The following is a 12,615-nucleotide window of genomic DNA, read 5'->3' as shown; positions in this document are numbered from 1 at the left end:
CTTTGCCAAACACCCATTTCTCCCCTCTCCACAGTATAGGGGATGGTAGGGGGCATGCTGGGGGCAGGAAACAAGTTATTACAAGGTAACGAAAGTTAGAAAAGCTGTCATCAGGATCATGGGGACAGAAAGATCACAGAAATCTATCCTTGTTCCAGTGCCTTGAGTTCCGTGCCTGAGACTCTGTCCCTTTAAGTCCACAGGGAGAATGGTTGGTGGCTCCATTATAGTAATGGATCTACTTCTCACCCCCCAGCTCATCTAACATTCACACTAGGACACTCAGAACCCTGCATAGTTCTTCTCAGTGGTAATCACAGGACTCTGCCCAGTACCACTCCATTTCCACTGTATCCAGGGCTCTCTGTGCTTCTGTTTAATGTTTGTGTATTTCCTTAGAGAGAAATTCAAATAATTCAGTAAACATGGAGTTCGTTCTAGCAGTAAGTCTAAGCAGCATCTGCATTTCTATCATTGGATATACTGGAAATAAAGACAATAGAAGAAAGAACTCCATAGCATTCAGATGGTACCAGCCACCAGTTACAATTTACCTCTTTTTCATTGCACTCACATGAAACTAAGGAAGATTTCATTCACATGTCCTAAAGATTCCCACTGATGCGCTCCCATAATAAAAAACAACAGATGAGAAAAAAGAATCTGGTGCTTTAAGCCAACGTAGTAATGCAGCCTTTGAACCTCATTAATATTTACCACCTATCATTTCCTCAACAAGTTTTCATAACCTCAACAAGTTTTATAGCTGTTTAACAGGTCTATATTAAAAGTCACTGACAACAGAAAACAATATGACTGAGGCACTATACAAAATTTAACATCGATCCATGTTTCACTTCATTAAGTGTTTTTTACAAGGTTTAAAAGTGTGCTACTTTCAAACTGTTTCACAATTTGTGGTTCCATGATCATTTCTACAGAGGCAAATGATGAGACTGTGTCCACTGGTAGCCCTGCTAGTTTTTTTTTATATAGGCCAGTAGCTATTTGATTAGCACATTTTGAGGGGGTTATACCTTGTTCGCCTATATACACCACAAATTGCTATGCTATTAATGTATATCAATAATTCACCCATGAAGTTGCCTTGGAACTTATTGTATTTTTTTAAAAAATGAATTTTTAATACAAACATTTAATTAAAATAGAATGGAGATGCTGATGCAACCCAAGAGAAGCTATGGAAATCCTGCCATCCTTAACAGGCCTGGCATGCATAGGCAGTGCAGCCCATATGGCCAGGACGGGCACAGGATTTCACACATCTCACATGATGCCCACTACCCATTGCAATTCATGCCCATTTCCCCAGAAATTCAATAGGTACCTGTGATTTGGCCTGAATATCCTGCACTGGGCAAGAAGGGCTTAACCCCACACAATGGGCAGAGGAAGTCCCACCCCCTAGACCATACTGGACATGATCCAAGTGCTGTGCTAGTATAAAAGGGAGCAGCCCAACTCAATCTGGGTGGACTGCTGGAGAAGAAGTACCTTTGGTTGAGGAGCCATCTCAGCCTTTGCTGGCAGGAGCCAGAGATCCTGATGTCCAAAACGGAGATCTGTCACCACTAGCATCACAAGGAGTTACCTGTGCTTAGGAGCCCAGAGACCCCGATGCCCCATGGACTGCAGCTTCAGGAAGCTCAATAGGAAGTGACCCAGGGAGGGTGATCGAGTGGTATCTCCCATCCGTGTGAGGTCAGTGTGTTTCAGTGGGATTCCCTGCTGACCCACTGTCAGGGCCCTGAGTCAGGGCCTGGTGTAGTTGGGTGAGGCTTGGCCACCACCCCCATGGTGATAGCCCCCTGGGTATTGGCCACTAGGCTGTGCTTCCCTGAATGCAAGGGCAGTAGTATTGTCTCTGGCTGCTAGGCCACACTGCCCTGAACTACAAGGGCTGCTGGGTCCGGTAAGTAGACCAAGCCCAGTTCCCCTGTGTCAGAGCAGATGGGCCCAACTGAGCCAATTAAGATGGGGCAGGGCTACAGCTGGGGCTAAAAAGGCTGTCAGAGGCCAGGAAGAGACCCAGCTGTTGGAACAAGCTGTGCTGGGGGAAAAGGAACCCTGGTAGAATAGTGTCAATGCTTGTGAGGGATTCCTGGAGCAATAGGCTAGGTGTCTAAGGAAATTGCCCTGGTACTGCTCTTTCAGAAGAGTAGCAGAGCTGGCTGAATAAAGTCTGGCTGAGAAGGATGTCAACTGGAAAGCTGCAAGAAGCAACAGAGACTCCTGGGAGGGACAGCTATGAAACCCTGAGACAACGGGTGAGCTGAAGGACTGGTTGGTTTGTTTGGACAATAAACCTATTTAAAGGGTGTGGCAGCGTATACTTCAAAGCTGGGGGAAAGCCCTACCATATCATAGATCCCATAGTGGGTGAGTCTGTACAAGTGCTTTAGGTTAAACAGCAATTCAGCCACCCTTTTTAATTTCTGGATTTCAGTGAAGTCTAACCACCACAGAGGACATGAATGTAGTTCCATTGCTCGTTCTGCCATTGATTACTTGTATGACCATGGTGAAGTCCTTTAAACATGGATATTCAAAGAAGCCTAAAGGAATCCTTAAGCTCTCTTGGATCCAGTTTACTCATGTAAAAATGGATATAGTAACCATAGAATATCAGGGTGGGAAGGGACCTCAGGAGGTCATCTAGTCCAACCTCCTGCTCAAAGCAGGACCAATCCCCCATTTTTGCCCTGACCCCTAAATGGCCCCCTCAAGGATTGAACTCTCAACCCTGGGTTTAGCAGGTTAATGCTCAAACCATTGAGCTGGTGCTCCTCCACCCCCATATTTGCTTATCTATGGTACAAAGCTGAACTTAATATAGTGAAGCCTTAACTATATCTTATTGAATAAATGGGATTCTTTCCATTGACTTCTTTGGGCTTTGGATCAAATATCTAAAGCTGAATTCTACTCTCACAGCTGTGTAATCCTGCTGAAATGGAAGTCGTTGCATGGGAAAAAATTAGAACAGAATGTGGCCATTAGTCTTTGTAAAGCAACTTGTGATCCTTAGATCAATGGTGTTATAATTAATTTTTTATTATTATTATTAACAATAATACCAGCCAATTGAGGACTGAAGGTTTTTTCTAACTTTGGTTTTTTTAACTATAAACTACCAAGTTTTAAACTATTTCTATCACTGTGGATGACAGATTGTTCATCTAGTGCTTTATTCTACAAGCAAAATACTGTACAGTATAAACCACAATGGCTGATAACAAAACATTGTTCTCCTACTCCTAATATCTTTTGGACAAGTTTAATATTTTACTGAAGTTTTGAAGACACTCATTTAACTATTAACAACCTGATAACCATAGCTAGTGACTCCTCTGTGTAAGTTCAGACAAGTATCCCTCTTTGATAACTAAATTGCATACAGTGGGGAAATTTTGCTTTGGCAGCAGGATTAGATACATACTAACTAGGCCATCCAGCTTTCACTGACAAAGTTGCTATTAGAACGCCTCTTGCTCGCACATTATTTTACATCTCCTGTCTTTCTGACAGATTTATTTCTGAGAGTTGCAGAAAGAATAAAACTACTCCAAAAGAAATCCCTCTGCAGTGATTGAATCCCATGTCTTGTCAGTCCGTTTGGGCTCCTGGGATCACAGCCTGTCCTGCTGGCTCATGACTGTTTGGATGACAGCAGTTGGCAAGTGGTTTGTCTGCCATTGCAGCTGGCAGCTAAAATTTCCAGCAATAATACATGTTTGTTATCAGCGGTGTAAATGGTATTTCTTTGACGACTAAAATCATATATGGAATAAACAAATTATTGACAGGATAAAGAGAATGGATGGCTGCTCCAGTCACAGATCAATGTGATTTTGCATGCTTTCAAGCTTTTAGTCAGACATATTTCAGATAACTTAAGGCAGTTCACTTGCTTTGAGTAAGCAACACTAAGCTGCTACTAGAAAAGGAGTACTTGTGGCACCTTAGAGACTAACAAATGTATTTGAACATAAGCTTTTGTGAGCTACAACTCACTTCATCGGATGTGATTCTACTGTTTCGAGAAATCAGGCATACAAAAAATACACGGCACCCAGGGGCGGCTCTACCAATTTTGCCGCCCCAAGCAGTCGCCGCCAAATTGCCGCCGCACCCGGAAGAGTGGCAGAGCTGCCGCCATGGGACACGGATTGCTGCCCCATTCTGAATGCCACCCCAAGCTCCTGCTTGGAAAGCTGGTGCCTGGAGCCGGCCCTGGCTGCAGCATGCTAGCTTGCTTCTGTTCTTCAAATTGCTGCACCACTGTGTTCTAAGGGGTAGTATGACTGTAATAGTGAGCAGAATTTTCTCCATTTTAATTCAAACCAAAGGGACAGATCCTCATAGGTGTAACTCCATTGACTTAAATTTACACTAGCTAAGAAGCTGGCCTATAGTGCCTGATTCTGAGTAATTATGTTGATGTTGATCGGCTGAAATCAATGGAGTTAAACCACTGTGAGAGCAGCTGCAGCCCTTGAAGCTTCACATGTGTTTTACAACGCCTCTACTAAAATAGCTAGGCTTCCCTTATCCTCCCCTGCACATCCCTAGTTACCAAGTAACCTCACTCTACTGTGGTTCTGGTTGGGCAAAAGCTTTAGCACCTGCCCAGTCTCTCCTTCATTCTTTCATATGACAAAACCATCTCCCTCCAGCTGTTCCCTATCAGCCCCTGCAAACGCCCCTTCACACAGTTAGGGAATCATTTTAATGATCATTTTATCATTGTGTATATATCCTTCCCTCTCTCTCTAAAAGAAATGCTTCCTACTGCTGGTACTACTTTGCCTCTATCACTGGGACAGCAGTACATCAGTTCTTGGCAACATTAGATGTATACTGGCTGGCCTGGCAAACTATCCTTGTGCCTTTGGTTCCAGATGCACCTCTCCACTCATAACTACCAGTTCTACCAAGGCAGGAAAATTAGCTGCCTAGTGAGCAATGCAATCCCATACATGACACAGTGCAGAGCTTCCAGGTGCTCCTGGATTCCTTGCTGAATATGAATATCAAAATAGCAACTGCTGCTAGAAATACTTTCTGCCACCTTTCTGCTACGAGACTTCATCCTCTTCAGACAGAAGCTGATGGGATCAGCGATCTATGCCTCTTTGACCCCTAGGCTAGATATTATGGTGACCCATACCTGAGAATGACCACAAAATCCCTGTACATGCCTCACCTCTATGTTTGGTCAGTATGCTGGTTCCCGATTGAACAGTGGATCAAGGGACCAACTCTCCTTCTGTAATCAATATCTTCCATGACAGCTGAGATCCTTAGGAACATGAAACTATTCACAACAAAAGCAAGGGCTAGATTCTACAGTCTGACTTAGCTGTGCTTGGCACAAAATCAGGTGTCTGCAAAGGTGACTTTAGACCAGCTATTTGGCCCACCCAAACCTTGGCTAGCTCCATATTAGCTCTGTCTCCAAGCTCATATGAGTGCAATCTGAAGGTTGCTGTAAACTACACTGGCTGCCAGTAGCTCAAAGGGGCCATTCTGGAAGCTAGGTATTGCTGGGGTTTAGGACAATCCAACTATGCCCCCTTTTGTACTCTGACATGTCAGTATGCAAGGGAATGGAACTGCTGTATGAGCCATTACACCCGCTTTGTGCCACCTGAGAATTCCCTTACACAGGGAAACTCCTACACAGGCCAGATCCACTTGCTTAAATGCAGCTTTGCTCTGGGGGCTGATACAAAGCTGCCCTACTGAACTATAGAATCTGGCCCAAAGAATCATGACAGCTGCAGACTGAGCTTTCTTGGAGGCTGGCCTACAGTAGTGGAATTCCCTCCTCAAGCGCTCAGGATGATCACCAATGTCACCACCTCCAGATACAAATACAGAATCCAACACTATACCCTAGCTTCACTCTAGCAATTAAAATAAATTCCCCCAACTTCAATAAGTGAAACAAACGGCTTCTCACCACTATGGGATGGGAGGAGAGAGAGGGAAGCACTCAGCAAGGAGCTACCTGCTTATTTCTGGTATCATAGTGATGAGCAAGGTACAGTCACTCTTGCCTATTGACAAACAGACAGAGATCCCACTCTTTAGATCTCAGGGCCCAAGAGGAACAAGGTTGGAGCTTTGGTGAATCTTAAATCTTGGAAGCTCCCACGTTCACTCATGTTATAACCAAGAATATTTTGGTAGCCTCAACAAAAATCCTTTCTATATGTTTGATAGGAAGACCTGGAGCTCAGTTATTTTATGCCAAAATTATGCATAAACAATCAGTCACTAGGGTCATCTTTAGATAATTATAGCTCAATACCATTTCTTTATTTTACTCATTGTTTCATACCATGCTCTCTCATTAAGGAACTAGTCAGAAGGAAGTTGTCTAGATGCAAATGTCTTACTTGTTAGCATAATAAAGAGCCCATACCTTGGCAGCCCCTGCTGGTTTGGTTTGTATGGTTGTTCCTCAAGCAAACCTAGGGATTTTTTCCTCATGGCAGTGAACAAGGAGGGAAAACTCTGCTTTCATCTGCAGGGTTTTGCTCATTTTCGTATCAGCTAAAGACAGTTATTTTTCACATGTTGAAAAATGTTTTCCACCTTGAAACCTAAACCGTGATTCACAGCGGAAGAGTGTGCTGAAGGACAAAGGGAGCATTCTGCTTGCTCTGGCACATTTTTGCAAACTGAGTCTTACCCCTGTAATCAGCAGCATTTGCTGATGAAAGAGGAGGAAGGGAGAAGAGAACAGGTTAGGCAATAGAGTGGGAGAGGAAGGAGGAAAGTCACAAAATAAATCCCTTTGAAGAAAACTTGCAATAATCTATCAGGAAATACAGTGAAATTACCACGCAGCAAACGTTTCAGTAGTACTGCCTGCATACGACGGCCATGTGCACAAATCTTGCATTGATATGTGCAAATGATTACTGTGTGCACAAATGGGCACTTCCATGTGGAAATCCTCAATATACCCTTGCACGAATGAGTTTTGCAGGTATGTTTTTTTTTCCTGGGCAAAGCTTTGGCTTCAATGCTGGAAATGCAGCTGGCTCCTTATGTTCAGTAAAGGCCCAATACTGCATAGTGCCATGCATTTCGAACAGGTGCTAAGCCCCCCCCAACTCCCATTGATGTTAGCGAATATTCAGTGGGCCCGGTACCTCTAAAAAACACTCAGCAGCTTGACGGGTTAGGCGCTTCATTTACATTCTGATTTAATGTTTGGGTTTCTTGCTCTGTTTTTGGCTTTTGGCGGGAGTATTTTAAAAGTTCTTCTCTTTGCTGAGAGGATCCTCACAAGAATATGGATAATGGAAAAGGAAAATCCTTTCCTCTTTTTCAAAGCCAGGATGAGGGAAATAATATAGGAACTCTTAAAGGTACAATAATGCCATGGAAAAAGGCCCACATCATTTCTCCCATGAGCTTTTCATTGTGCCTGAAGAGGCACATGACCAGGAACAGCCATGCCAGTCCCAAATGTGCTGTGATTATGGAATAGTGCCCTTCATGACTCTGCTGGTGATATTCACTCTTTGCTCTAAGATGCAAATTGGAGAATTTGTTACACATAAAGAATCAGTTTAGTTTACAATGACGAACTCAACCCAGTATCAGCTCCAGTCCAGACTATCAGACTAACTCCAAAAATCACAGATTATGCCTCATGCTCCTGTGCAATTGGGGTGGTAGGTGGGACAAAGAAATAAAATGACAGATATTGCCTTGTCCATTGCTGTGATTGCTTTTATAGCTGCTATTATGCACAACTGGAATTGCAGTGAAGTTAAACTGCACGTGGTCATTTTGCTTTCTCTGGTAGTAATTCCTAATAACATTTGTAACTTGGGGGGTATCCTAGAACTAATGCATACATAATTTAAATCCATGTACTAGCTCCATAGGTGAGAAGCCCTCACCACTCCCTTCTCAGTGTTGGGAATGTTTCAGGATTGGGAAAGGGCTACAGTTTTACTCTGGCACCCTTAAGTAACCTCCCATCCCCTGCAACAAGGAAAGATTGGCAAAGGAGGGACTCTAGGCCAAGGCACAGATCCTCTCTGAAAAGTACTCTAGAAAAATGGCATTTTGCAGCCCCATGTGTCTGTCAGTGATGCCATGTCAAATGAGCTCAGGTTAGAAGGAAAAAGAAGCATGTTTTCCTAATTGCCAGCCCTACCCACTCAACCAGGGAGCTGAGAATCAAGTTGGCTCTTTCCAGCTACTACATCCTCACCAGTTTAAAAAAAAATCTCACAGGCCAACGTAAGAACATAAGAATGGCCCTACTGGGTCAGACCAAAGGTCCATCTAGCCCAGTATCCTGTCTTCTGACAGTGGCCAATGCCAGGTGCCCCAGAGGGAATGAACACAACAGGTAATCATTAAGTGATCCATCCCCTGCCGCTCATTCCCAGCTTCTGGCAAACAGAGGGTAGGGACACCATTCTTGCCCATCCTGGCTAATAGCCATTGATGGACCTATAAACAAACAATGCACACCAGCCAAACAATGCACACCAGCGTAACACCATTGACTTCAGATTCTGCCCTGGATTTCATACATGTGATTTGTGCATTAGGGTTGCCCTGGTGTTACTGCACCACTAGAGTAGAAGTGGGCCCCTTGAATTTGAAATGAGAGCAGTTGCCAACCTGTACTCACTCCTGATGTCAGCACAAAGTTAGGACAAATTACATTGTTTGTATTTGCCAACATCTTATATACTGTCTTCATAAAACATATTTACCATGTAATTACCTGTCAAAACATGCATACATCATGTTTAGTTATCAGTAATTTATGTGAGGGGAGCTGTATGTATAATGCTCAGCTACTTATTTGTGAAAGCAAAAAGTTGTAGCAAGACATTTGATGGATCTCAGTATGATGTGGAATGAATTTACGCCCTTGTAAGTAGAGGAATGACTTGTATTCAGTGCTATAAATTATTCATGCACAAACTATCCCTGTTGTACCTCTACATTTTCAAAGAGCTATACAGGAATAAGGCACAATAATTTCATTGAAGTCAATGGAAGTTCTATACAGCAGCTTCTCTAAATCAGTAGTTTTCAAACTGTGGGTCGCGAACCAGTACTGGGTTGCGCAATGTAAGGCACGGAGTCGCGGCGGCTCTGGTCAGCACCGCCGACCTGGCCATTAAAAGTCCCATCAGCGGTGCTGCCCAGCTCAGGCAGGCTAGTCCTTCCCTGTTCTGACACCTCACTACACCCCAGAAGCATGCAGCAGCAGGTCCAGCTCCTAGGTGGGGGGGAGCACGAGGCTTCACGCGCTGCCCCCTCCCCGAGCATCGGCTCCACACCCCCATTGGCCAGTTCCCATCAACCCCGCGCCTCAATCCCCTGCCCCAGCCCTGAGCCCCCCCCCCACCTGGATCCCCTTCCTACACCCCAAACCCCTCATCCCTGGCCCCACCCCAGAGCCTGTACCCCCAGCCCTCCTGCACCCCAGCTCCCTGCCCCAGCCCAGAGCCCCCTCCCACATCCTGAACCCCTCATTCCTGGCCCCACCCCACAGCCCTCACCCCCACACCCCACCCCGCTGCCCCAGTCCTGAGCCCCTCCCACACCCCAAACCCCTCATCCCTACCTCCACTGGGTTGCAGGATTTGACAGTTTTCTTCAACTAGGTTGCCAGAAAAAAGTTTGAAAACCACTGCTCTAAATCCCATGGAACACTTTGAAAATCTAAGCTAAAAGAACAATAAAATGTTGGGGTGTTTTTTTTTTAATCCTCTGAACCTGAGAGAGGAAATGCAAAATACTGAATTTCTCTGATAGTTTATAAAATTGTTATATCTATATGTTTTGTTCACTTGTAATTTAACTAGACATGGGATTAGTGAGTTATTCTAGCCACCTAATGTTGAGGAATATCCAATTTTTCTATTGAGCACTACTCTGGTTACCTATGGAAGAGAATGTGTCTAAGTACAACAATTCCTGATCACAGCAATTAGTCTTCTACAGTTTTGGGGGCCAGATGCTCAAGTTCATAGCAACTGAGCAGCTTCCTGGAAGGCAATGGAGCTAGATCAATTTACACCATCTGGAATCTAGCCCATTATGGTTTTTTTTCTGTTACAAATACTTCTATCGCTTTCCTTCAATCATGTTATCTTTGCTGATACTATTACATGCTTGTACTCTTTGGCTCCCTGTTTGGCTGCAACTGTGGCCTGTGCCCCTATGACCAGTGTCGAGGTGGCATTTTTTTAGGAATTGCTGTGCCCAATTGCTTTACGATAGGTACCACTTCCTCTGAACATTCCCATTCCTCAGGCAATCAGAATAGACGCACTCTGTTAAGAATGAGCTGCTTCATTTCAAGGCTATATTCTACTCCAGATTCCATGGATATTAATGGGAGGGGTAACAGTACTGAAGTTTATGGTGTTACATAAGACTAAAAGCAGTGCAAATGTGAGGAGAATCAGGCCCTTGGTTTTTAACATTTAGTAAATCCATATATTTGCATTTATTTATGTGTATATACATCTTTTCAATTGTTAAAGATTGAGATACTGCATAGAAAATCCGCTAGACCTAGATTCAGATAACCTTTCTCATTTTCTGTACTATCTTACTCTGTGACTAGTCTCACTGAAGTCATTGGGTGAGATTCTCACCTCTGGCCAGCCCCTGTGCACTTAGTAAAAGGGCTGGAGCAGCATGAAGGAACTCTAACAGCCCCGGTCCCTGGATAAGAATTCCCCTGATGTGGGAACTGAAGAAGACAGTTGCAGGCTGTACTCTGAGGACTCCCATGAAAACCTCTGTAAAAGGGGCATGCTAGGGGCAGGGCTGGGGTGGGAGGGACATGTTAGGAGAGGGCCCACAGTATGTAGCCCTGCAGAGATTCTGGGCAGTGCTGTTGGTCATAGACAGCTGGTGACAGACATTCCTGAACTCTTCCTACCAACAGGCTGTAAGTTCTGTGCTGTCCCTGAAGCCATTACTCACCATGAGTAAGTTTACCAGAATCTCCCACAGCAAATAGCAACCCTACAGTATGTTTTATAGCTAGAGTAAGAGATTTTTCAAAGCCCTCATCTACCATAGCAGAACTCTTACTATTTCCAGGTACCTTGAACTTCTCTTTAAGTACAAAACTTAGAATAACTCCTTGAAACTTTGTTTTTGAAAAACAATTCTAAATAACACCTGCAGTGTCTAATATATTGCCAGAGTAAGTGCAATGTACAATAAGTATGCTATATTTCAATTATGTATTTGTAGCTCAGTCTATAACCCTAACACTTCATCAATATTATTTTGCTTTTTTATGGTCACCTCTATTTCCCTGTAAAGGGAGGTCACTTTTAGGGTATGTCTGATGTGCTGGCTCAATGCAATTTTACAGCTCTCTTTTAATATTATAACTATGTGTATAACTTAAGGTGTGAAGCTATGTTATTGACTTATGAGGAGAAGCTAAAGGGACTGGGATTATTTAGTCTGCAGAAGAGAAGAATGAGGGGGGATTTGATAGCTGCTTTCAACTACCTGAAAGGGGGTTCCAAAGAGGATGGATCAAGATTGTTCTCAGTGGTACCAGATGACAGAACAAGGAGTAATGGTCTGAAGTTGCAGTGGGGGAGGTTTAGGCTGGATATTAGGAAAAACTTTTTCACTAGGAGGGTGGTGAAACACTGGAATGGGTTACCTAGGGAGGTGGTGGAATCTCCTTCCTTAGAGGTTTTTAAGGTCAGTCTTGACAAAGCCCTTGCTGGGATGATTTTGTTGGTGATTGGTCTTGTTTTGAGCAGGGGATTGGATTAGATGACCTCCTGACGTCCCTTCCAACCCTGATATTCTATTATTCCATTCTTCATGCCACAAGATTTGAGACCCATATGACTTATAATAAAAACTATGACTATAGCTAATATGCAGTTTATACAGAAACCATTTAGGTGAAATTTAATTGTTCAGAATTCAGCAGTTTGCCTAACACTTTTCCCCATCCATAATGGATTTCATGAGGTAATTAGGCTAATTGTGTTTCCATCTTGCAATCATACTGATTTATGAGTTTGGCCATTCAGGTTTGTTTCTATAATGACTGAAAATGTCTTAGAACTAAAATGCAGTAAATATGATTTAGAATAAATTTTTAATGATATGCGTTCGGTATTTTTTCTTGATCTTTGATTTTTATGGTTGCTGCACGCTCAGTTAATTGTGTATAGTAAGATGCATAACACATGATTTATCATAGTGTTATTGAAGTTATTTTCAAGGGACTAGCCCTTTTCCTATGTGGCATTAAATGATAGAAAGTCCTCATGCCATTTTTTTAAATGGCACATTCCAAGTTAATGAATAGAAATAGGTGCTAAAAGTCACCAATAAAACAAACTGAAAAGCTCATGTTTTAATTCTTTTTGCATGTTACTTTTGTCCCATGCCTTTTATTTGTTTGGGTTCTGGTAATTGCAAAGTGTATATCTTATGCTGCTGTCCATCTTAAAGAAGTGCCTGCTAACATCTACCCTCTAATACAGTTTCCACATTCATGGTGTAACTTCATTTTATATTGAAGAGACCTCCCACTAAAACATA

Source organism: Natator depressus, chromosome 3, assembly GCF_965152275.1.
Source record: "Natator depressus isolate rNatDep1 chromosome 3, rNatDep2.hap1, whole genome shotgun sequence".
NCBI classification, from domain to species: domain Eukaryota; kingdom Metazoa; phylum Chordata; order Testudines; family Cheloniidae; genus Natator; species Natator depressus.
The sequence above is the reverse complement of the archived record's forward strand: the minus strand, read 5'-3'. Positions refer to the sequence as shown.